This window comes from Cervus canadensis, chromosome 23 (genome assembly GCF_019320065.1).
Source record: "Cervus canadensis isolate Bull #8, Minnesota chromosome 23, ASM1932006v1, whole genome shotgun sequence".
Classification (NCBI taxonomy): Eukaryota; Metazoa; Chordata; class Mammalia; order Artiodactyla; family Cervidae; genus Cervus; species Cervus canadensis.
This window is the reverse complement of record NC_057408.1, coordinates 57,818,918-57,844,245: the sequence shown is the minus strand read 5'-3', so window position 1 is coordinate 57,844,245 and position 25,328 is coordinate 57,818,918. Positions and strand designations below refer to the sequence as shown.

Sequence of the window (25,328 nt, the reverse complement as noted above, 5' to 3'; positions counted from 1 at the left end):
GATCCTGGAACCAAACAGCTAGGGCACCTCTAGCTCTGGGACCAAGAACTCTCCTTTTGCATAATCTTATTTTCAGCCCCAAAGCAATCAGGTTGATAGTAACTAGTACAGTTGGTCTGTAACTATTGTTAGAAAAAAGGGCACCCAAGTGACTGAAATATTCGGAACTCTGAATGAAATGATCTCTAAATATGTGTATTTCAAGACATGGTTGGCTTCTGGCTCTAAAACTGACTGGTTTAATGCTCAGATCAGGAGACGTTAGGATCACTTTGTTGAATTGTTTTTAATGATGCTTTTACAAATAAAAGAATTCTTGACTTTTATTTCCAAATGAAAGAAGGGATGAAGAAGAAAGTAAGACCAAAACAACCGTGGTTAGTTCACAGGCCATAATTAGGCTGTGCTGTGTCGTTTGCAGGATCTTAGTTCCCTGACCAAGGATTGAACTCACACCCTCAGCAGTAAAAGTGCAGAGTCCTAACTATTGGACCATTAGCTAAGTCTTGAAATATTTTTGGTTTGACTCAGAACAGTGTTGTTCTCATTGTTCAGAATCAGAGTTACTTCTTATGCTGTTCTGGGATTTCCTGTCAGTGACCCGTAATTCCTAACTAAAGTCCTTAGTTTACAGTGTGGCCCACTCTTGGTTTTTTTGCATTCTATGGGTTTTGATAAATATATCCACCATTATAGTACCTCACAGAATAGTTTTACTTCCCTAAAAATGCTCTGTGCTCTGCCTGTTCGTTCATTCCTCCCCTAACCCTTGGTAGCCACTCTTTTTTTCTTTCTTTTTTCACTCTTTCTTTCATTGTCGCCATAGTTTTGTCTTTTCCAGAAAGTCATAAAATTAGAATCATACAATATGGATGTTTAGTTGTTACAGCACTATTTGTTGAAAAGAGTATTTTTTCCCCTTTATTGTATTGCATTTGCTGCTTTGTCAAAGATCGGCTAACTGTATTTATGTGGGTCTGTCTGGGCTCTTTAGTCTGTCCTGTATATCTGTCTGTTCTTCCATCAGTATCATACTGTCTTGAATACTGTAGCTTTATAATAAATCTTCAAGTCAGGTAGTGTCTAATTCTCTTTGTTTTTCTCCTTTAGTATTGTGTTGGTTAGGAACTTTTATTTTTGTACTTTGGGTTTTTTAAAACAATTATTTTTTAATTGAAGGATAATTGCTTTGCAGAATTTTGTTGTTTTCTGTCAAACATCAACATGAATCATCCATAGGTGTCCATATGTCCCTTCCCTCTTGAACCTCCCTTCCATCTCCTTCCCCATCCCACCCCTCTAGGTTTGATACAGAGCCCTGTTTGAGTTCCCTGAGACATTAAGATTTAATTGAATCCATAAATTGAGTTGGAAAGAAATGACATCTTGACAACATTAAGTCTTTCTTTCCAGGAATATGGACTTCTCTCCTGTCTTCAATCTTTCCCAGCATCAGGGTCTTTTCCAGTGGGTCAGTTCTTTGCATCAGGTGGCCTAAGTGTTGGAACTTCAGCTTCAGCGTTAGTCCTTCCAGTGAATATTCAGAGTTGATTTCCCTTAGGATGGACTGGTTGGATCCCCTTGCAGTCCAAGGGACTCTGAAGAGTCTTCTCCAACACCACAGTTCAAAAGCATGATTCGGAGCTCAGCTTTCTTTATGGTCCAACTCTCACATCCATACATGACTACTGAAAAAAACCATAGCTTTGACTAGATGGACCATTACTTTGTCAGCAAAGTAATGTCTCTGCTTTTTAATACGCTGTCTAGGTTGGTCATAGCTTTTCTTCCAAGGAGCAAGCGCCTTTTAATTTCATGGCTGCAGTCACCATTTTTAGAGATTGTGGAGCCCGAGAAAATAAAGTCTGTCACTGTTGCCATTGTTTCCCCATCTGTTTGCCAGGAAGTGATGGGATTGAATGCCGTGATCTCAGTTTTTTGAACTTTGAGTTTTAAACTAGCTTTTTCACTCTCCTCTTTTACCTTCTTTAAGAGGCTCTTTAATTCCTCTTCGCTTTCTGCGGTAAGGGTGGTGTCATCTGCATATCTGAGGTTATTGATATTTCTCCCGGCAGTCTTGATTCCAGCTTGTGCTTTATCCAGCCCAGCGTTTCTCATGATGTACTCTGCATATAAGTTAAATAAGCAGGGTGACAATATACAGCCTTGATGTACTCTGAAGATATTGATAATGATATTGCTAATCTAAATAATATTGTTTTTAATTTCAAATTCTACTTGCTTATTGCTGGTACTGGGAAAGTAACTGACTCTTTTATATTAACCTTATGTCCTTCCACCTTGCTATAATCGCTTATTTGTTTCAAGAGTTTTTCATCTTTCTTAAAATTTTCTACATAGACAATGTCCTCTGCAAAGACAGTTTTATTTCTTCTGTCCCAGTCTGTTTACCTTCCCCGGCCCCCTTTTTTCGGGTCTTGCTAAATTAGCTAGAACTTCCAGTACAGTTTTGGAAGGGAGTGTTGAGAGAAGACACCCTTGCCTTGTTCCTGATATTAGCAGGAAGGGCAGTTTATCACCATTAAGTATGATGTTAGCTGTAAATCTCCTGTAGATGTTCTGTATTAAATTGAGGAAGTTCCCCTCTATTCCTAGTGTGGTGAGAATGAGTTGAATTTTGCCTCATGGCCTCATCTGAAAATATTTTAAATTGATGAATTAAGTTACTGAACTTTATATTTAAGTTCATTATTGATTTGATAGATATATTTTGTCTAAATCTGTTCCATTACATATTTTATGTTTTCTTTAAGTCTTTTTCGTTATGTGACATGTTTATTTATGCTTATATGTTTGGCTTAAGTTCTGTCATGCTGTTTTATGTTTTATGTTAAAAAATTTCAAGTCTCTTACTATGGGGTCTTTTTAAAAATTTGATTTTTTTTTTTTTTGATACTTCAGATTGTACCTTTTTTGGTACAATCGATATCTTTTGATTCTCAGCCACTGGGCAGTGGCATTACCCTGTCCCCTGCCATCTTTTTCCGCTCTCTTACATAGTTGTCATTTTTGACAGTTGTATCATTTTTATATTATCACACACTTTATTATAAAATTTACATTTGGCTTATCACTTTCATCTTTATATTTATTGTAATCTTAGTTCTACAGTGAAATGAATTCAGTTGCCAGTTCTTTTGGCTTTACTTGCCCAGTTGTCTTTTGGATTTAAAGGGACCATAGTTTCTGAGTTCCAGTGTGTTCAGAAATATTAGTCTGTGGTCATTATTCTTGAAGGAATGCCAGACTGGATATGAAATCCTTTACTCACACTTTGCTTAAATATTGTAAGAATTTTGAAGTCTTATTCCACTGATACATGGCATTGCATATTACTGTGAAAAAATATGAGGCCAGATTAATGCTTTTTACCTCTGATATGTGACTTGATTTCTTTCTTTTTGCCCAGCTCAAGGAGTTGTTTATTATTTTGAAAGTCCAAACTTAGTAAGTCCAATTTTACTAGATTTTACTGCATGCTGATCATTCTGGGTCAGTTTCCTTGTCACATGGGGTGCCCTGTGTAGCCTTTCATTACAGAGATTTAAGTCTCATAGTTCCATTGAAAATGGAGTTTGAAATTCCATACAACTTGTTTTCATTGTCTTTTTGATATCCAGACGAGATAGGAAGTCATTCTGTTGTTTATTTGATTCTGGGTAAGGAAAGTAGTTTCCCAAAGGTTAAGTAACTTGATCCTTGTCAGCCAGCAAAATGCAGAGTGAGGATTCAAAACCAAGTTTAAAAGCTTATGTTCTGTTACTTATACATACCATGGTGTTTCTTCAGGGCTGGGAATAGAGTCACAGAAGATTGTAGTTGTATGATCAAAGGAACCTTGGTCTCACTGATATTTATCATAGAGGTGGGTACATCTTAAGCAGCAAGTGATGTCCAGAAACATTTTTCAAATTTCGCGTTATGGACCACTAGAACTTCATGATCTTTTACAGCTTCCAAGTTTCCTTGCTTCTTACTGCCTCCCACCCTTTTCTTTCATTTTTTCCTTTCTTCTGTGTGACCCAAAAAGGAGACTATAGGTAGGTAAAGTTTCTATTCTCATTTTTTCTTTTGATTTTTCCTGTTTAGAACTGGACTCATTAATGTAATATGTGTTCTCCCTTTGTTTTGTTAAAGGGGACCTCTAGTCAGATTTCCTGTGAAGCTGATGGATAAGTGGGTAAAATCAAGTTTCTTTTCTTACCTGTTTTCACAAGTTTAGAGCGGTTGAGTTTCCTGAAACAGAGAGATCTAAAACCAGTAACTGCTGCTGTTGACTCTGACAGCCTCCTCAGCCCTGAACATTGCTGTGCCCTTCTTGAATACAGTGTTGGTGGATTTGTTTGTGAATGTTTCTGAGAGTGTAAAGGTTACTCTCACACATATGTTTACTCTGTGAAGATAAGATTCTGGTGAAAATAGAATTGAACTGTGCCATGTTCTCCATCTTAGTATTTCTGTGAAGAACAGTCTAGTTTTCAGAGATTATTGGTAGTTGTTACTCTACTTAAAAAAAAAAAAAAAGAAAGGCTTGATTGCTAACAGTTAAGGTCATTGTGGGTCAGATTTAGTCACTTATACATACAGGTCTTGTATATAAATTCTGACTTGTGTGTTTTTCTGGTTTTGCCTGGGAAGATTTGTGAGAGACTCAGGGTGGAGAGTAGACAGGGAAAATGATGGTGCTTCAGAATGATGTATCCCATTGACTATTTCCTCTGAAGAGGACAACGGTGAGTCTAAGGGATTATTATTAATATTATTTTTGTGAATATGTGTTTGGGATTGGATGAGGGAGAAGACACATTTTTTTAAAGAATTCATAAGATAATTTAAAGTTTTGTTTATGTTTAATTTATAATACCTGTGGCAAGGCTGTGACATAGCTCCGTATATCTGTAGGCAAGAGGGAGTCATTTGAAATTTTATTTTCCATATTTCAGGGACTATTTTCTATTGCAGCTGAGAATAACATTCACTGATTAAAATGATGGCTTTTAAAAAATTAATGGCATTATATAATGAACATTCCATCTCTTTAAATCTGTTTTCCTTTTATATGTCTGTTTCTTAAGTCTTGTGTCCTTTTCACATGTAAAGGTAAAAAGTTAGCATTAAAAACACAAATAAAACTATATATAGCTAGAATGGAGTGCCAAAGTGTAATGCTGATATTCTTTTTTGAAAAGTAATGAAACAAGAAGGTTTTTTCTTTATCACTAAGGTGATAATAAAAGTTTATGAAAATACTTTGAAAATAAAGTTTTAAAAAGGAAATAAAGATCACTCAATCTTAATGTGTTTTAAATTGTTAATTTTTAACATTGTGATTACATATGCATAATAGAATTTACCATTTTAACTAATTTTGATTATATAATTTCATGACATTAAGTACATCCACAGAGTTGTGCAACTGTCCCTCTGCAGAACTTTTCTTCTTCCCATGAGACACAGTTTCCATTCAACATTAAGTCCTCCTTCCCTCCTCCACTAACCTCTTGGCAACCACCATTGTGCTTTTGTTTTTTGAATTTGACTACTCATCTGAGTGGAATCTTAGTATTTGTCGTGTGTTTGGTTTGTTTTATTTAGTATAATGTCTTCAAGGTTTATCCGTGTTGTACTAAATGTTAGAATTTCCTTCTTTTTTAAGGCTGAATATACTCTGCTGTGTGTATATCCTGTTTTGTTTATCCATTCATCCTTTGAGGGACACTTGAGTTGTTTCTACCTTTTGGTTACTGTGAATAGTGCTGCTGTGAACATTGCTGTAAATATATTTGTTCAAGTTACTGCTTATACCCAGAAGTCAAATTGCTGGAGGATATGGTAATTTTGTTTAATTCTTTGAAGGAAAAAAATCTGTTTTCCAAAGCAGCTATGCCATTATTTATTCCTACCAGCCTATTTCTACATGTCCTTGCTAACACTTGTTACTTTCTATTTCATTGTTTCTTTTTGATAATAATCAGTCCATGGATGGTGCATTAGTGTCTCATCATGGTTTTGATTTGCATTTTCTGAATGATTTGTGACATTGAACATCTTTTTATGTGCTTATTTGCTCTCTCTTTTGAAGAAATGTCTCTTCAAGTGCATTGTTCATATTTTAATCAGGTTGTTTGCTTTTTAAATTTTTGAGTTGTAGGTATTCTTTTAAAATATATATTTTGAATATTGTTAAAAAAGAAACAACTTTTCTAAAGTGGAGTCACTTGTGCTAAGTTCACATCACCAAACCAAAACCAAGACCTAATACCTAACTTTATTATAGTTTCATCCTGTCCCACCTGTGGAATCTAGTCAGTTTGGAATTATTTGAGGTAATCTGACCAATAGACCCCTGAACCCCTAAAGGAAGGTGGCCTTGTCGCAGACAGTCCACTCTGCTGTAGCTTCCTTGCTCCATCCCATTCTGCATGTAAATGTCTTTCTTAGTGTGTAGCTTGTCTGAGCTCCTTTCTGTCTGTTAGATGGGGTATTTCCCAATTCATGAGTTCTTGAATAGAGCCCATAAGACATTTTAAAATTTACTCTGTTGAATTTTGTTCTTACTATAAATCTCTTATCAGATAGGTTATTTGCAGTGTTTTTGCCAGTTCTGTGGGTTACCTTTTCATTTGTTTGATAGTGTATTTTGATGCACTCTTTTGTCATTGAATGTGATAGTATCTGTGAGTTTTTCATAAATGGCCTTTATAATGTGATATTTTCCTTCTATTCCTAGGTTTGTTGATTTTTTTTTTTAATCATAGATGAGTATTGAATTTTGTTAAATTATTTTTCCTGCATTTAGTTGAAATGATCATGTGTTTTTTTTCCCCTTCATTTTGTTAATCTGTTGTATCACATTAATTTTTTAAATCAATTATGTGAATAATCGTTACATTCAGGGCATAATCCTACTTTGTCATGTTGTATAATTTTTTAATATGCTGTTGAATTTGTGTTTGCTAGTATTTTGTTGAGGATTTTTGCATCAGTGTTCATAATGGATATTAGTCTGTAGTTTCCTTTTCCCCTCCCTTTATAGTGTCTTTATCTGGCTTTGGTGTCAGTAATTTTGGTCTCGCAGAATGAGTTAAGAAAGTATTCCTTCATCTTCAATATTTTAGAAGGATTTGGGAGAGACTGGTATTAATTCTTTAAATGTTTGGTAGAACTCACCAGTGTAGCCATCTAATTTGGGGCTTTTATTAATGGAAGTTTTTTTGGATTGCTGATTCAGTTGGCTTACTGGTTAAATGTCTGTTTAGATTGTTCATTTCTTCCATGATTCAGTCTTGGTAGGTTATATGTTTTGAGGAGTTTGTGCATTTCTTCTTTGTATCCAATATGTGGCATTTAATTGTTCGTAGGTGGTGCTAGTGGTAAAGAACTTGTCTGCCAATGAAGGAGACATAGGAGACACTGGTTCAATTCCTGGGTTGGGAAGATCCCCTGGAGGAGAGCATGGCATCCCACTCCAGTATTCTTGGCTGAAGAATCTCATGGACAGAGGAGCCTGGAGGGCTATAGTCCATTGGGTCGCAAAGAGTTGAACATAACTGAAGGGACTTAGCACGCACACACGCACTCTCTTATGATCCTTATTTTTCTAAAATTGGTAGTAATGTCTCCATTTTCATTTTTTAGTTTATTATTTTGAATCTTTTTTTTCTTGGGTAGTCTAGCTAAAAGTTCGACAATCTTCTTGATCTTTTTAAATAACCCAGTTTCATTGACTTTTTTCCCCCCGTTTTTCTATTCTCTATTTCATTTATCTCTACTTTAATCTGTTTCTATCATTATAGCTTTTGGTTTATTTTGTCCTTTATTTCTAGTTCTTAAGGTGTAAAGCCAGGTTGTTGACTTGAGATTTAAAAAATATATATGTATATATATATATATATCTGTAGATTTCTCTTTTAGCACTGCTTTGCTGCATTTCACAAGTTTTGATATGTTGCTTTTTTTTTTTGATATGTTGCTTTTTTATTGTCATTTGTCTCAAGTTATTTTCTAATTCCCCTATGATTTCTTCTCTGACCCATTGGTTGTCTAATAGCATGCTATTTAGATTCCTTAGGTTTGTGAATTTTCCACTTCTGCTATTGATTTCTAGTGTTTTCCCATTGTGATCAGAAAAATACCTTGCATGATTTCAATCTTTTAAAATTCATTACCTTGTTTTGTGGCCCAACAAATACTCTGTCCTGAAGAATATTCCTTGTGCATTTGGAAAGATGTGTATTTTGCTGTTGTTGGGTGGCGTGTTTGTTCTGTATGTGTTTGCTAGGGTACAGCTGGTGTGTAGGGTTGTTTAAATCTGTATTTCCTTATTGACTTCCTTGCATCCATTATTGAAAGTGGGGTATTGAAGTCTTCTATTATTGATAGAGCTAGTTCTTTAATTCTGTCAATATAGATATATATTTTTAATCTTTGGTCCACTTATGTTTATAATTGTTATATCTTCTTAACTTATCAACCCTTTTATCATATGTAATGTTCTTTGTCTCTTGTAATTGTTTTTGACTTAATGTCTATTTTGTGTGATATAGCCACTTCTGTTCTCTTTTCGTCTGTATTTGCATGGAATATCTTTTTCTATTGTTTCATTTTCAACCTGTGTGTGTCATTATATTTGAAGTAAGTCTCCTATAGAAAGAATATAGTTGGATTTTTTAATTATTTTTTTTACATTCCAAACTCTGCCAATCTATGTCTTTTTACAGGGGATTTTAATCCATTTGCAGTAAGGAAGGACTATTTTTGTTTTTTAAATTTCTGTATGTCTTATAGCATTTTTGTCCATTATTTCCCTTTGTATAAATATTCTATGAATTTTTTTGTCAGTATGGAGATTATAGAAGATATCCTGCAGTTATAGTGATTCCTTTTAAATTGATACTAATTTAACATCAATTTCATATAAATACTACTGTTCCCCACTTAGTTGTGTTTATTTTTTATATTTATTTATTTATTTAGTTGGCTGCACTGGGTCTTAGTTGTGGCATGTGGAATGTAGTTCCCCCACCAGAGATTGAACCTGGGCCCCCTTCATTGAGAGCATGGAGTCTTAGCTACTGGACCACACCTTTGTATGTTGTATCCATTCACATAGAATTAGAAGTATTTTTTATGCATTTATTTTTTACCTGGGTCTCCTGTGTTGCAGACAGATTATTTACTGTCTGAGCCACCAGGGGCCCTTTTAAATCCTGTAGAAATACTAAAAGTGGAATTAAAAACCAAAATTAGGGTGTTAATGATTTTTATATTTGTTCATGTATTTGCCTGTTTGCCTTTCCTGGAAGACTTCCTGTTTTTCAGCAGCTTTGTGTTGTCTAGTGTCCTTTCTTTCATTTCTACTTTAAGTACTCCCTTTAGCATTTCTTGTATGGTGGGTCTAGTGATAATAAACTCCCTTAGCTCTGTTTATCAAGGAATGTCTTAATTTTCCCTCCCTTAACAAGGCTGTTTTGCCTGGTACAGTTTCTTAGTTCACAGCTTTCTCCCCTTTCAGCATTTTCAATTCATCTTTGTACTCTTTTAGCCTTCTAGGTTTCTGTTGACAAATTCACTGACACGCTGATTGAGTATCTGTTGCATGTGTTAGGATGCTTCTCCCTTGCTACTTTCACAGTTCTCTTTGTCTTTCAGCAGTTTGATTATAATGTGTCTTGGTGTGGGTCTCTGTGTTTATCCTGCTTGTAGTTTGTTGAACTACTTGGAGTTGTAGATCTATGTCTTTCCTCAGATTTGGGGATTTTTTGGCTTTTATTTCTTCAAGTAGTATCTGTCTTTTCTGTCTTCGTCTTCTGGGACTTCTGTGTGTATACATTAGTCCATTTGATGGTACACCATAAGTTCTTTTCAGATTCCATAATTTCAGATAACCTATCTTCAGGTTCTCTGATTCATTTTTCTACCTTTTGGAGTCTACTGTTAAGCCACTCTAGTGAGCTTTTCATTTCAGTTAATGTGTTTTTCTGCCCTAGAATTTGGTTTTAAAATATCTTTTTATAGTTGCCATTTTACAATGTCTATCTCTCTGTTTGATATTCTCATTTTGTTGCTGTATAATTTTTCTGATTACCTTTGTGAGTGAAAGTTGCTCAGTCCTGTCCGACTCTTTGCAACCCCAAGGACTATATAGTACCTGGAATTCTCCAGGCCAGAACACTGGAGTGGGTAGCCTTTCCCTTCTCCAGGGGATCTTCCCAACCCAGGGATCGAACCCAGGTCTCCTGCATTGCAGGCAGATTCTTTACCAGCTGAGCCACAGGGGAAGCCCAAGAATATTTGAGTGGGTAGCCTATCCCTTCTCCAGCTGATCTTCCTGACCCAGGAATTGATTTGGGGTCTCCTGCATCGCAGGCAGATTCTTTACCAACTGAACTATGAGGATTACCTTTAGGTCTTTTTTTAGTGTTTTTCTTTAGCTGTTTGAGCATACTTAAGACAATTATGTTAAATTCTTTGTCTAGTATGTCTTATACCTTTGTTTCTTTGGAAAGTTTGCCATTTTTTTTTTCTTTCCTTGAATAAGCCATGTTTTCCTGGGGTTTTTTGTTGTTTGCTTGTAGTTTTATTGTGTTATTATTGACATACATACTGTAGGCCCTGTTTTTTTGCATGCCTTATTTTTTTTTGTTGAAAACGATGCATTTGGAAAAAACACAGTCACTCTCCCTTTCTTTTCAGAGTTGCTGCTTCCTAGGGAAGACCCTCATGTGTTGTGGGATCAACCATTTGTGAGGGCTTAATGTCTTCTTAGGCCTTTTCTGGATGTGTGTCTTGCTGGCCATGTGTATGTGCTCTCTTGATGTCCCCTTATGCATGGCTGCTTATACATGTCTTAATTCCCAAGAATCTTACCTTGGATTTTTCCTCTGGGCCTTACGTATTCTGTTGTATTCCTCTCTTTTGTAATCTCTTGCCACAGGCATCTGTGGGTCTTGTAGTTTCCCTGCAGCTTTTACTGTTCTTCTTGTTTCCTCAGGCTTGTCCTCACATTAGCTTTGAGCTGTGTTGCTCTTTTGCTGTGTGAGCTCTCAGTTAGGGTGACACTGAGACCAGTCCCTCAGGCAGCCCTGCAGATTGCTCTACTCCCTCTGGTTCAAGGGAAGGAACTGGGAACTGGGCTCCCATTTCTTCCAGGTCAGGGCTGTACTTGGCTGGGAATGGCTTGGTAAGGGTGAATTTAAAAAACCAGAAGTTCCTGCTGTTCTGAATGTGGTTTCTTGATTGGACATTTGCTTGGTTTTTGTAGACCCTTGTTTCCATAGTGCCTGTGAAGTTCGTGTAGCCAATATGAACTTGCTTTTTAAATGTTTCTGTGGCTGAACGAGGGCCTGGAGCCTCTTGGTCTGCTGTACTGCTGACATCACTTCTCCAGATAATATTCGTTTTTGCTAAACTAATACATCAGTGATTTAACTCAAAGGACTGAAAGCATTTAAAGTTAAATTTACTCAACTATCAATACTTTGGGAAATGCAGTATGAAGTTGTCAGTTTTTTACACTAAAATTTCTCATACTGAAATCTTCATTCTGCTGATTTAGCTGCAACATTTCTTTTTATTCAAGAAAAGGCAATTGTTCTTAGAAATGGTATGAATTTCTGTCTGATTTGGGGGACAAACAGCATGGAATGGACATAAGTCAGGACTATTCTTTCACTGCTGTTGGATGCTATGATTTAGGACTTATATTTAGTTGTGTGATGGAAGATGAGAACTTAGGGCAGTCCAAACTAATTTGTGGCTCCAGTAAATCAAGGTGCAGACAGAACCGGGTGCTGACTTCGTACTGTCTGGGAGGAAGGGGAATGTGGAAATAACCATTGAAGCCTCTGGTTGTGTGATTCAGAGATTATTCAGCTGGTGTTCTGAACCCAGAATCTGTTAATGGATCTAAAGCAGACTTTCTTGTAAAATAGATTGTGTAGTCATTTTGTGGAGGTTTTGCTAAAGTCTTCCTCAGTGTGCATCTCGTCAGTGTTGAGAGATAGGGAATCATCATGTGGTTAGAGAATGATTGTTTAAAATTAAAAATGAGTTCTCTTCTGATGAAAAAAATTGTGTTTTTATTGTGAAATAAACAGGTAAACATGTAAAACAGGCAAATAGTTAAGTAAAATGTTCTCTGGTGAAAATGCCTGTGACCACGTCTGAAGTCAATGGTAGAGGAGCTTTGCCCTCTGCCCAAGAGTTCCCATCACATCCCATTCCTCCCTTTTTCCTTCCAAAAGCAGCCGCTAGTGACTTTAATAAGTTTAATCTTTCCTGATTAAAAAAAAGCCTCCTATGTCTTTTAAATTTCTTTTAGTATACAGGTCCTCTGTCCTTTTGTTTTCCTTGAAGATTATTTGTTAAAAATCTGGGGCCTGTTCACCCATAGTTTCCTTCACTCAGAGTTGTGCCCCTGCACATGTTTGTCCTTCCTGTAATTCCTGTAAGTTGTAGCAGTGTCCAGAAGCTTGATCAGAATTTGCTCTCTTTGGCATGATAGAAGCTATGAGTGATAGTATCTCATTGCAGCCGTGTTGAATGAAGAGTATATTTTTATTTATGAGGGAAGATTTGTTATAGGATTCCTTAAGACAGCAGGAATTTCTGTACAGGCATACCTGGGAGATATTGCAAATTTGGTTCTAGGCCACCACAATAAAGCAAATATCATAATAAAGCAAGTTGCATGAATATTTTGGTTTCACATATAAGAGTTATGTTTATACTAGACTGTAGTCTATTAAGAATGCAGTAGCATTATGTCTAAAGAAAAAAGTTATAAACTTAATTTAAAAATACTTTATTTCTAAAAAAATGCTAACCATTATCTGAGCCTTCAGTGAGTCCCAATTTTTTTGCTGTTGGAGGGTCTTATCTCAGTGTTGCTGGCTGCCAACTGATCAGGGCAGTGGTGGTTGGAGAGTTGGGTGACTCCGGCAGATTCTTAAAACAAGACAGTAAAGTGTGTTGCGTTGATTGACTCTTCCTTTCAGGAATTACTTTTCTGTAGCATGCAGTGCTGTTTGACAGTGTTTTACCCACAGTCAAATTTCTTTCAAAATTGGAGTCAGTTCTCTCAAACCCTGCTGCTCCTGTATCAGCTGAGCTTACGGAATATTCTAAATGCTTTGTTGTCATGTCAACAGTCTTCACAGCATCTTCACCAGGAGTAGAGTCTATTTTAAGAAACCACTTTCTTTACTTATCCATAAGAAGGAACTCCTCATCTGTTCAAGTTTTATCATGAGATTGAAGCAATTCAGTCACATTTATCAGGCTACCCTTCTACTATTTTGCTGTTTCTACCACATCTGTATTTACTTCCTCCACCAAAGTTTTGAACCCCTCAAAATAGTCTACAAGGGCTGGAATCCACTTCTTCCAAACTCCTGTTACTGTTGGTATTTGGACCTCTTCCCACGCGTCATGTGTGTTCTTAGTGGCTTCTCGAAGGATGGATCCTTTCCAGAAGACTTTCAGTTGACTGTGATGAGATTCATCAGAGGAGTTACTGTCAGTGCAGTGTTGGCTTATGAAATGTATTTCTTAAATAATGAGACTTGAAAGTGGAAATGATTGCTTGACCCATAGGCTGCAGAGTGCATGTTGTGTCAGCAGGCTTGGAGACATGAATCCCATTGTCCATCTCCCCCAGAGCTCTCAGGTGACCAGGTTCATTGTTGATGAGCAGTCATATTTTTGAAAGGAACCTTTTTTTCAACAGAGGGCTTAAAACATTAGGTAGGTAAATCATGTTGTAAACAGATCAGCTGTCATCCTGGCTGGCAGACTTAGCATCCTTCTTAGGGGCCTAGGATTTTCAGATGGTGAATAAACACTAGCTTCACCTTAGTCACCAGCTGCACTACGTGCTAATGAGAGAGTCAGCCTGCCCTTTGAAGCCAGTGACTTTTCCTCTCTAGCTGTGAAAACCCTATCCTCTTCCAGTAGAGGCCTGTTTCATCTGCACTGAAAATCTACTGTTTAGTGTAGCATCTTCATTAATGATCTGAGCTAGATCTTCTGAATAGCTTGTGATGGCTTCTCCATCAGCACTTGCTGCTTCTCCTTGCACTTGTATGTCATGCAGACAGCTTCTTTCCTTCCAAGTCATGGGCCAGCCTCTGCTAACTTCACGTTTATCTTCTACAGCATGCTCACCTATCAGCCTTCACAGAATTGAACAGAGTTAGGATCTTACTCTGGATTATGTTTGGCTGAAGGGAATAATATGGCTGGTTTGGTCTTTTATCCAGACCTCTAACACTTTCTCTGTATCAGCAGTAAGGCTGTTTTGCTTTCTTATCATTCCTGTGTTCTCTGGAGCAGTACTTTCAATTTCCTTCAAGAGCTTTACTTTTGCATTCACAACGTGGCTGGCTGTTTGGAGCAGGAGGCCTAGCTTTTGGGCTCTCTCGGCTTTCTCACTGAGCTTAATCATGTCGAGCTTTTGATTTAAAGTGAGATATGTGTGACTCTTCCTTTTACTTGAATGCTTCATGGCCATTTCAGGGTTTCTCACCAACCTAATTCTAATCCTGTTGTGTCTCAGGAATTAGACCCGACTGCGGAGGGGGATGTGGGAGCAGTCAGAACACATACAGCATTTGCCAGTTAAGCTCGGCATCTTACATGGCTGTGGTTCATGGCACCCCAAAATAATTGTAATAATAATATCAAAGGTCATGGAAACAAGCATAATAGTAATGAGAAGATTGAAATGTTTCAAGAATTATGAAAATGTAACGCAGAGACACGAAGTGAGCAGATGCTGTTGGAAAAATGGTGCTGATAGACTTACTTGAAGCAGAATTGCCACAAACCTTTGATTTATTTAAAAAAAAAATACAATATCTGCAAAAGCTCAGTACAGCAGCATACCATAAAACGAGATATGCTTGTGTTATGTCTAAAAGGGTGTTGGATTTAGCCCGTTTTATACTCCTTTCTCGGCCTAGCTCTGTATGACTTGTGATAACTGAGCCGTAATTTCTACTTATTGGGGAGGATGAGTTGAAATGGATGATAGCTTGGAGCATTTCCTGTTCCCAAACCCCAGGTTAGTTCACCAGGCAGTTCCTCATCCATGGGTGTGTTGTTGAGCTCAAGGTGTTTCCATGAGCAGGATCTTTGCCGTTGTCCTCTCTGCTGCAGGTGTGTGGGGTCACCGTCGAAGGCAGTGGTTTTTCTGTTTAGCCGCATTTTTACCTGCCTCTTGAGAAGGAGGGAGGATTTTGCTTTTGCTGTATCTTTTGCTGAACACTATGTTAAATTCAGAGGGAAAAGGCAAATAAAATGGTTTTGTCCTTGGGACCATTAGAATCTGTGAAGGAGACGTGATGAATGAAGAAGCACAGGACACAGCAGACCGTCGAAAGTTTGTCAGTAGTGGCTGCTCAGGGCTGGGGTCCAGGTGCCGGGAAGCACTGGGTCACTGGGTTCCTGAGAGCCCAGGGCTCCTGGGACTATGGAACCAGATCTGGGGTAGATCCAGCGGCCCACCCACCCTCCCCATCCCTGAAGCTGTGGAGAGAAGCTGAGTGAGACACTATTCTAGGCCCGTGGTGGTAAGTCAGGGCTCGGAGGCTTCTGTCGTCTGTGTGAAGTGAAGTCCTTGTTACATGTCATGCTTGGCCATGTGGTCTGTGCTGTGAGGACAGTGTGGGGCATGGGGACAGAAGTTCAGGCCCTGCGGAGCCACCTGCCATCCAGCCTTTCACAGGAAGAATTGCTTCTTCATGTCAACCCGGAGTGGACTCATGGACACAGTGGACACCCCACTGCTGACCCTCCAGACAGGACCGCAGACTCTGGGCTCTCGTTGCTGCTTGTGTGCCGACTAATCACAGAATGGGTTTCTTTCCCTTTTTTGTGTTTAGAATTAGAAGATTATCTTTCAAATAAGCTACAGCATAATTCAGTGATTTATAGTTGGATTCTTTGCTCATATTTTAATTTTCAAAGATTGATATATGTTAGGCGTTTTGAAGAGAGATGTAAAGTATATGTAATGAAAGACTGAAATAGCTCCCTTTTTATACATAAGCAAAATGGAGGTTTCTTAAAATAGAAAATCAGTAACTTGCTTTTGAGTAACACACTGGCATTTTACGTGTTTTAAACTATTTTGCGGGTTCAGTATTGAAGTAAATGTTACTTTTAGCTGAAATGTGAAGGCTGTCTTATTTACTCTGTGAGTTTTTTTTTTTTTTTAAGAGCAGGGATTTTTAAGGCTAGCTGAGCTACTTCCTTATAATAATTAGAGAGTTTTTCCAAAATTTTTACATCTTTTACAGTGATACATGAACAGTTCCATTCTTCTTTGACAATACATCTATATTAATAAATATCCTAACCATCTAAACATTTTCCACCACTAGTTTAATGCTCAACTATGCAGAATTTACTTTTATTTTTCTTAGAGTAATCAGAATTGGAAGAGGCAGTCATGTTTTCCCTGATGATTATATGAAGAATCCAACTATCTGTTAACCTTATCCAGAAAGGATTGTCTCCAGAGGCTGAGAAAACAGAAAACAGGCAGAGGGAGGGTAATGTGAACCATGACTCAACTCCTCTGCAGGCGCTGACCCCAGAGCCTTTGTGACCCAGCATGGAATGGACTGCTGGCTGAAGATGGAATAGGCTGCCCCGTGGGAATGGTTAGAGTCTCTGTCTGGGTCTCTGAGAAGGTTCAAGGGCCAAACTCATTGGATTCTAGATCTTACTACTCACATGTCCAGGGACCAGCAGCAACAGCACGATCTGGGAGCTGGTTAGAAATGCAGGGTCTCAGGCCTCCCAGACCTGCTGGTCTAAAACCTGTGTCCCATCAGGCTCGTCAGGGTGCACAAGCACCTTCAACTTCAGGGAGCTCAGGTCCAGGTCATTGGTTTCCCAGATGGCTGAGCATCACAGTCATCTGTGGAGCTGGTTAAAACCGTAGGATCCTGACCCAGTTTCCTGACAGACTGATGACTAGTTCTGGGGTTACCTGGCCAGCCGTGTGACTGCTGGTCTGAGGTGGGTCACCCCTGGCTTGTGGGGGCCTTTTAGAGAGAGGGGATGTCACCTGCTGAATATGTCAAGAGGGCCTACGTCTAGCCTGCTGTGAGTATCCTTGTCTTTTGGCCTCCGTCCCTGAGTGGACGTGGCACTCCTGAAGAGGCCTGCAGACCCCCAGCCCAGGGTGCCAGCCTGTCTGCGGCTCCAGCTGATGGAGATGCACGTCTCAGACAGTCCCGCTGCCCAGCCTCCATCCCCTCTCTTCCAGTTCCCATGGAAACAGATTGCAGGGAAACTGGGCACGGTGCTGTCTTTACTCTGTTCTAGGGATCTGAGGCCTCTGTGTTACCATGGGAACTGGGAAGGAAACGATGGTAGTGGAGCAGCTAGACTGCTTTCCAGTCTCAGTGGCACCCCCGTCCTCACACACAACCCTCTTCTGCCCAGTGTACCTCTGAGCTCAGGATGCAAGCTGCTGAGTGTGGCTGGGACTCGCCCTGGAGACGGTGTGTATGGGAGGGGAGAAAGGCGGGGCTGCTAGAGCACCCTTGAAGGTGCCAATCACCGCCTTTTCCCCCGGCCGCCGTTTCTGGGTGTTGGATTAAGTTATTGAGATGTCACCCTTTGTTATTATTTCTTTTATGATTTTGTTGAATGTAATAACATGTTTTTATTCAAAGGAGGTGAAGATATGAATCACTTTAATAGAAGTGTTTTCTCTGATGTAGGGATTACCTACGGCTGGTGGGTGAGTGGTGAGCCTGGCTCATGTGTTGGGCAGGACAAGGGCCTTGTGGGGTGAACAGCAGGGCTGAGGGGGGTTGCCAAGTCAGATGGACATTTGGCCCGTGGTAAGGAAAAAGAAGTGTACCTGATGGTGACCCATTTAAGTAATTGAAGATGAGAATATTAAATTCCAGTCTAGGAGACCCTGGATTGGAACTGAGTATTTGTTCATCCACAGAGTGATGTTCAGTGGACCCCACCCACTCACAGCCCAGTCGACTTACCACACCATCCTCATTGCACCCAAGGATCTGACAACCAGGCAGTGTTGTCTGTGCCCTTCTTCCCTACTCCCCATTCCTGTCTTGGCTGTGTTTTGTGGGGCCTCTTAGGTGTTCTGAGGCTACATGCATGCCATCATATATTTTCTCAGCATTGCTGCCTTATGGTTCCATTAACACCCCCCTTAATAGATGAGGAAACTGAGGCTCAGAGAGGCTGTGTGGCCTGCCCGGGTGGAGTGGTGGATGTTCGGCAGAATGGTTATTCTGAGCCCTGTCTGTTTGACCCCAGAGCATGCTTGCTCCTCTGAGCACAGCACCTCCATGCGTGAGTGGCTGTGTCAAAGCCAAAGCTGGGTTTGATCCCCACCTTCATCCTCTGTCGTGGCCTCTGACCCCGACCCAAATGAACAGGCAGCTCCTTGCTCTTTGACATTAGCCTTGCATATTTACTTACAGTTATTTTTGTATTTCCAATGTATTTATCAGTATATCCAATTTTTCAGTCAAAACAGACAAAATTTAGTTTTAATGATTTCATGCTTTCTCTTGGGATATTTGGGGGAACACCAGCCTAGAAGCTGTTTGGGTAAAAAGCAGTAGAGCTTGCCCTCCTGTGAGGAATGCGATCAAGCCGCCGCTGCCTCGCTGTGGAGTGGGTGGGGGATGACGATGCTGCTGTGACCCTCCTGTCCCCTCAGGAGGGCTCCCATCTGGAGGAAGAGGCTCTGGAGAAGAAGGGAATAGAAAAGGGCTGGTTTTAGAGGGAAAGACGACGACACCTTTCTCAGTGTGGAGAAGGTCGCCCGTCAGGCTGTCAGTGCAGTGGTGGGGGAGGGGCCCTCAGTCCTGGGGCCGCCAGACCATGGCCCACTGTGGCGAGTGGTGGGAGCAGGGGCAGTGATGTCAGGCTCCAGACTCGGTGCTTACAGTCTCCTCCTGCTGCCAGAGCCCTGTGGTTTTCTTGGTTGGATTCCTAGAATTCTCTTGTCCAGATCTGATGGTGGCTGCATAAGACAGGCAGCTTCACTCAGTGCCGTGAGCACCAAAGCAGGCTGAGTGCACTGTTGAGGACGCAGTGGTTTCTGTAGTGTGGTGTGTGCTCTGAAGCCGTGGAAGCTCAGCAACGGTAGGCACACTGGCCCAGCTGCTGCAGGACAGCGCCGCCCACCCCTGGGTGGTGGGAACGCCCGTCCTGTGTTACAGGAGGTCTGTCTCCCCTGCTGGGGACGCTTGATGGGACTCACGGTACCCACAGTGGTGCTTCCCTTGTGGATAACACTCGTTTGCTTCTGGTGTGATGAGCACACATGCTGGCCTTTGTTACCAAGGTAGGGGAAACTGGATCTGATGAGCCCTGTTTGCTTGGCCAGAGGCCTCTAGGTGCACGGCAATGGGTTGTGTAGCCCCATTAGTCAGATACCACGCAGCCTTTCCCCTGAATTCTCTGCCCCTTCAGCAGCTGCTCTTCAGGACAGGTGCATTGTCCCATCCAGCCTTCCAGGGAGCCAGGAAACTCTCTGTGTTTCCGTAATGGCTGACTCTGCTTTTTGTCATTAAAAAAAAAAAATATATATATATATATATATATATATATTTCTTCGGCTGCCTGGGTCTTAGTTGTGGCATGTGGGATCTTCGTTCTTTGTTGTGGCATGTGAGATCTTTTAGTTGCAGCCTGTGGGATCTGGTTCCCTGACGAGGGATCGAACCGGGGCCCCCTGCATTGGGAGCATGGAGTCTAAGGCACTAGGCCACCAGGGAAGTTCTGTACTGTTTCTTTAGCATTGACTGGCAGTGTGTTTTATACGTGGCTTCTTATTAAATGAGCAGCAGTCCTCTGAGGGTGGTGCCATCTACTTGACAGATGAGGAAGCTGAGGTTCAGGGTTAAGTAACGGCAGAGCTGCAGGAGGGCTACACCGGGGTAAATCCCGGGCTGTCTGCCTCAGAGCCTGGCCTTTTGCCCTCTGGCCTGTCAGTATGGACAGCTCTCCTTCCAGTGTGTTTTGAGTGGAGGAGAGTTGGCCCTACCTGTGCTCCAGATGCCCAGACTGACCCTCCCACGGGGAGCACCCTCTTGGTGTGCGTACCTTGTGGCCAGAGCCTCCTTGGGTCCTAGACCCTTGGCGCTTTGTGCAGCTGAGGCAGGGCAGAGGGAGTAGAGTGACAAATGGGTGACTGACCGAAGCCCCAAAGCGATCAGTGCAGTAGAACTAGCATTTATTTGGTACCTGCTGTATGCTAGTCCGTGTAGTCAGTGCTGTGACTGCAAAGATAAGCAAGAAAAGTTTCCATTAGAAACACCTCCACAGAGATAGGGGCAGGTGCCATGGGGATAGGAACTGGGTTTCCTTTGCTCACTGCTGTCTCCCCTGCACCTTAAAACAGTGCCATGCAAGAGTCGGGACCCTACAAGTTACTGAACGAGAAGATGCAGCCTATGAGGTGTTCTGTAGGCCAGAGTGTGAGGAGGTCATGGGGGAGACACAGGGGTGCAAGCGTTGGCCCAGTGGCCGTGACGGGTGGCAGGGGTGTGGGAGTGTGTGTGGGGGGTGGACTCTGTGGCCCATGTTCTCTTCTGCTCCCAGCCGCCTTCCCTTGCTTCTCACACTTGTTACTCCTGTGGGGCCCCCTTTTCTTGGCCTATCGTGCCCATTGTAAGCTGATTTTATCTGTGGAAAAGTGGGATGAGGGAGAGTGCTAGGTGAGGAGCTGGCCTGCCCCCTCACTCCAGGCTGGGAGAGGTGACCTTGGCTGGCGTCTACTCTTGAGGTGACCTGACATGCTCAGCCTAGATCAGGGGCCCTTTGATCAGAGTATGTGCGCCCAAGGACTCTGGCTGTGCATCAAGGCCCTGGCCCTTCTGCACCTTCCCCTTGGGCGAGTGGCTGTTGTGGGCCTGGCCTGAGCTGGGCCCGGGACAGTGGGATTGTCTCAGGGTCCCTCAGCCCCACAGGCGGGGGGTCCGTGTGTGCACTCTGCCCCTCCTCAGCCTCTTGCTGCGGCCGGTTTGTGTCTGTGGGAGAACCTGCAGCTCAGGTCCAGACTGACACCCCGTTCTGGTCCGGCTTTGTCCTCGTCCCGCATCCCCTGAGTGTGTGCTCTCCTCCTGGGCCTCCTTGTCCTTCTCCCTGGAATGAAGGGAAGATGGTGACACCATGGGCAGCAACCCCCCCCCCCCCGCCCCCAGCTCTTAGATGGCATGAGCAGGTGGTGGTATCTATGCTGACTTATTAGGGGCAATTTTCCTGCTTAAGTATCTGGGAAGTGTTCTCCAGCTTAGTTTGGGTAGAGCTCAGACTGTAGGTCCTTTAGGTTTTATCAAGTGTTTGGATTAGCTGAGGTGACATTTTAAAGGATGGTCTAATGGAATTGCTGCCTTCCCTGTTTGCATCTTGTGTGCATATTTGAAGAGTGTTTTACCTCTTGAGTGCCTGGAGCCCATCGAGCTGCCCAGAGCTCGATGGCTTTGAGGTTGTGTTTTAACAGCTGCAGATTCAGTTCAGTTCAGTCGCTCAGGCGTGTCCGACTCTTTGTGACCCCATGAATCGCAGCACGCAGGCCTCCCCATCCATCACAAACTGCCGGAGTTTACTCAAACTCATGCCCATCAAGTCGGTGATGCCATCCAGCCATCTCATCCTCTGTCGTCCCCTTCTCCTCCTGCCCCCAATCCCTCCCAGCATCAGGGTCTTTTCCAATGAGTCAACTCTTCGCATGAAGTGGCCAAAGTATTGGAGTTTCAGCTTCAGCATCAGCTCAGATTATCGTATACTCAAATCCCAGAGATGAAGAACAGTGAGAAAGACCTATACTGTCATGCAGACAGCCCTTTGTCTCAGACTTGGTTCTGTGCAGATTTTCTGGGCCCGTTTGCTGTGTCCTTTTTGTGCACATCTGTCCTATCTCCCTTGACCAGAGACATGGCCACTGGGGCCTCCTTGGATCAGAAGGGACCTTTAGCTCTGCCGCTTCAGGGTGTGCAAGGATGCTGTAGCCTGGCTGAGCCTGACCCAGGGCAGGATGGTGGCTCCTGTGAGCAAGTCCTAGATGGACCGGCACTGCCCAGGTCTGTGTGTCTGTCCATGGGGTGGAGGCTTCAGGCTTGGGCCAGAAGCAGACCCTCAGGTTTCTTGTCCTTCTTTTTCTCAGCTCTGTCTCGCTCAGGGTCCGTTGCCACTCTGACCTTTGATGACCCAGCCAGTGAAGTGAAAGTTGCGTGTGACTCTTGGCAGCCCCATGGGCTGTACAGCCCATGGAATTCTCCAGGCCAGAATCCTGGAGTGGGTAGCCTTTCCTTTCTCCAGGGGATCTTCCCAACCCAGGGATCAAATCCAGGGATCGAACCCAGGTCTCCCGCATTGCAGGTGGATTTTTTTATCAGCTCAGCCACAAGGGCAGCCCAACCAGTCAGTAGTTGAGTTTTTTTTCCCTCTGGTAAGCAGTGTGGTACGCTGCTACAGTGCTTTGATTTGTTGAGGGTGGGACCATCCCTTCACCCCTCGGTGCTGCTTACTCTGAGGGTCAGGCAGTGTGGGGCCTCAGGCGGGGCTGCTTTGACCCAGAGCCTGCGGCTGCTGTTTGGCTGTCACCCAGGTAACCGGCACGCCAAAGAGGCCAGCAGTCCATGGTGTGCGGAAATCAGAAACGAAACTGAGGTGCTGATCCTTGATGCACTGCACTTGTACTCATGTTGCTAGGTTTTTAGAAAAGGAGGTTTGACTTCTTTGTTGACTTTGGCCTCTATGCCCAGTGTGTGACCTTGTGTTGCCTGAACCTTGTGTCTCCGCAGTTGAGCTTTCATGATAGGGTTCATCTGTGGAATGCAGTTCTTTTCTCTCCCCAGTGATTCTAGGGACACTGCGTTTTATATGAATTTTTGTGAACAAGTGGTAAACATATTCTGCAGCTTACTTAGTTAGGTTTTGTGGGTGTTCACGTTTTTAAAAAAAGTCTCTTCCTGTGGGAGTGTTTTTCCATCTTGCGTGCTCTATTTCCTTAGTAACTGTTGCTCTGTTATGGGAGGGACTTAACCATATATTTCAAGTGCAGTGTTGAAGTTATTTATTTCCTGGTTAGTCCTGCCCTTCTTCTTGGTGTAAACAGCACATATGTGTGTGAGTGTGTCCATGACAGGGCAATGATAGTGTGCTTGTGTAGAGGGGGCTCTTGAATGAGTCCAGGTTACTCTGTGACCTTGCATCCTGGGTAAGTTGCCTCTTTCTCTCTTTATTCTTCCTCTTCCCTCCAGGTTTTCCTAATTTGAGTGTTACCAGGGTGTTGGAGATAACCTGAGACTCAGAAGTAGCATGGGAAGAACAGTGGTTGGAAGGGTCAGAGACCAGACGCTGATCCCGACTCCTGAGCACTCGTTTCAGGGCAGAGTCTGTGACCTCTGTAGGGTTAGAGTCGTCCCTGTGGTTCGAGAAGGTTCAGAGCAGTGAGCTCCAGTGGGCCTGTGTGGGCACTCTGCTGTGTGGTGACCGTGGGGTGGTCACAGAGGCCCTGCCCCTTCAGAGATCAGAACCAGAGGAGAACAGCCTATCAGCCCGGATGCCATCTCTCAGCTCCGCTCATGGAGGCAGGCTGGTTTGTAGGGTCAGCTGAGCCTCTCTACTCTTCCTCCCAGCACTAGTGGCCTTGGTCCACTCACCCGTCGTTCAGTAGACCTCCCAGCACCAGCAGCCTTGGTCCAGTCACCTGTTGTTCAGTAGACCAGTGGCCTTGGTCCACTCCTCTGTCGTTCAATGGGCTCATCCTACTGATGCCCGCCAGGCAACCCCTTAGGTGCTCAAGGGAAACATCCCTGTGGGGCTTGTTGCCCCACGGAGAGATGGCTGAGCCGTCAGCACCTTGCAGGCAGCCACAGCTCTTCTAGGGCCCTGAGCCAGATCACCTGGCTCTGTCTGCCTTTAGCCCCAGGGGTGGGCGAGGGGCCATCTCTGAGACCGGAAGGTAAGCAGGGCCTGTAATGGTGGGAGGCACGCAGGACTGAGACGTGTTCGGCTTCTGCACCTTTTTCCTGATTTTTGACTGGTTGCTGCACTGGTTGTGAAAATGGACATGTGGTGCCTCTGCTGACCCTGGGTCCCAGTCACCCCTGCCTTGTTTCCCAGCCCAGTGGAGACCCACCCCTCTTTCTGTGTGTTTTTAGAAAGGGCATCTTATCTGTGTTGTTAGTGGTTAGGAAGAAAACATTTTATGGCACTTACAGTTTCATTTTCACTTGAAAATGCTTATAAGGAGACTTCAAATGCATGTAGGAATATGCCCGTCATCAGTCAGTCAAGATAATCGAAATAAATGCTGTCCCTTCAGCCTGTGTTGGGAATCACACATGTCATTCCCTAAACATCCCGGCCAAGACCATCTATGCCCAAAGACCTCAGGGAGTTGCCACACACCTGTCTCCATCTCTCTTTTTTGAAGAAGCAAAGTTAAGCATTAGTGACTGTGACAGACTGGAAGAGAAAAGAAAGGAAGAGTGTGTTGTTTCTTCTGTTTCAGTCCATATCGGCCTCAGTCTTTCCCACAGCCAAAAAAAAACCTTTTTTTTTTTTTTTTTTTAAATTGAGGTAGCATGCCTTTTGCAACAAAACAGGATAGTTAAACAAAACTCCTCAGTAAAGCAGCAAAAGCCTCACCACACTTGTGTTTCTCTTTGAGATCAGAGAAAGAGAGCAAATACAGTCTGGTATTCCTGTGCATTGAAAACTTCCTAGACTAGAGTGAAGGTTATCAGGGTTGCAGGGCAGGTGGACTTTCCTGTTTATCTGGCAGCTCTGTTCCCTGAGGCGGACGGCTCCAGTGCACGTGGCACTTCAGACGCTGGTGTCGGCGTGCGGGATGCTGATAGCTATGGGTATTGGTCATTCAGTATGGAATGTTTAAATTCAGAGAAGGAACATTTTCTCACATTTTTCAAGCACTTGAGACCCACCAGTTACATAAATGATTTTGAATTAATTTTTAACCTATTCATTAAATTTGAGGACTCCTACTGGGCTGCACTTCATTAACCGAGATTATTACTGCAAGTACATGAGGGCAATGCAGTTAAATTTCTTTTGTAATATAATTAAGGTGCTTCATTAATATATAAGGCCTTCCTTCCGGTGCATCTGTATGAGTGATATTTTACTTTATTACCTTATATTTATAGCAGGAGGGTTTTAACAGAGGGCTTCTTTCTGTTATGTGCTGGTTTCCTAAATTTTTTTCTTTTCTCTAGTTTGAAAAAGAGGAATAAAGTTATATTTTTTATAAATTGATTAGCATGAAGTGATAA

At 42.3% G+C, this 25,328-nt stretch overlaps 1 protein-coding gene across 1 annotated transcript in view; it reads left to right on the top strand.

Annotated features, from left to right (window-relative positions):
* The window catches only part of LDLRAD4 (low density lipoprotein receptor class A domain containing 4), a 169,527-nt gene that overhangs the window by 79,984 nt on the left and 64,215 nt on the right, over positions 1–25,328 (top strand).